The 1273-nt window shown below is 37.1% G+C and overlaps 1 non-coding gene across 1 annotated transcript; it reads right to left on the bottom strand.

Annotated features, from left to right (window-relative positions):
- Window positions 1-783: 783 nt before the first annotated feature.
- On the bottom strand, window positions 784-890 carry LOC128282924 (small nucleolar RNA R71). The gene has a single exon (XR_008273274.1). It is a non-coding gene; the product is annotated as a small nucleolar RNA R71 (small nucleolar RNA).
- Between the last annotated feature and the right edge of the window lie 383 nt (window positions 891-1273).

The following is a 1273-nucleotide window of genomic DNA, read 5'->3' as shown; positions in this document are numbered from 1 at the left end:
TGCTTGCCTTAGTCGTGATCGTAGTCTAGTTTAGTGATTCATAAAACAATCATCAAGTTTTTGGCGCGTTGTCGGGGACTAAAATATTAGGAACACTAGATTTTTATTACTTTAGCCATTTTTTATTTTATTTTATTTTATTTTTTGTTTTACTTTTAATTTACTAAATTTTTCTTTTATTTGCTTCTGTCATGTTCCTTTAGTTTATGACTAGAAGAAACCCGTCAGGACCTCTAGTATTCGACAGTGAGATCAAAAGTACAACTCGCAAAAACCATAGAGAAGCGAGGCAAAGTCAACAAAGTAAATAAAAATAGCAAGAGGATATTATTATTAATACTGAGAAGATGGCAGAAAATCATAATAATCAGTTACCTCATGTGGTTCCTGTAAATCCTGTAAATCTGAATCCTAAACCTCGTACTATGTACGACTATGCCAAGACCAATTTAACTGGGGCTAAATCGAGTATTGTTAGACCTACTATTGATGCAAATAATTTTGAACTAAAACCTAATACTATTCAAATGATTCAACAGTTTGTTCAGTTTGATGGCTTGCAGGACGAAGACCCAAATACTTATTTGGCTAATTTCCTAGAATTCTACGACACTTTCAAGATAAATGGTGTTCTGGTGATGCCATTCGCCTACAGTTATTGCCTTTCTCCTTGAGAAATAAGGCAAGTAGTGGTTGAACTCCCTACCACAAGGTTCTATCACTACTTGGGATCAAATGACCGAGAAGTTTTTGCTGAACTACTTTCCACTAGCTAAGACAGCCAAATTTAGGAATGATATCTCTTCCTTTGTACAAATGGATTTAGAGACTTTATATGATGCATGGGTGAGGTATAAGGATTTATTGAGAAGGTGCCCTCACCATGGGTTACCTCTATGGTTACAGGTTCAGACTTTTTATAATGGGTTAAACCCCTCAACTAGGTAGATGATCGATGCAGCCGCTGGTGGTACCATAAAAATTAAAACACCTGAGGAGGTTATAAGTTCATAGAGGAGATGTCACTGAATAACTATCAGCGGCAAGTCATGTGGACAAAGCCTAATAAAGCAGCCAGTTTTTTCAACCTCGACGGGGTCACCATGTTATCAAACCAGGTAGAGCTCTTAAATAAAAAGATTGATGGTTTATGTGTTTCTACGCAGGTACATCCGGTGATGCAGTGCAATGCGAATGGAGGAGGAATGAACTACATAGAATATCCATCCTACAACCCTAGCACAGAGAACGAACAAATCCACTATATGGGAAA

The sequence above is a fragment of the Gossypium arboreum genome, chromosome 10 (assembly GCF_025698485.1).
Source record: "Gossypium arboreum isolate Shixiya-1 chromosome 10, ASM2569848v2, whole genome shotgun sequence".
NCBI classification, from domain to species: Eukaryota; Viridiplantae; Streptophyta; class Magnoliopsida; order Malvales; family Malvaceae; genus Gossypium; species Gossypium arboreum.
This window is presented reverse-complemented; position numbering and strand designations above follow the sequence as displayed.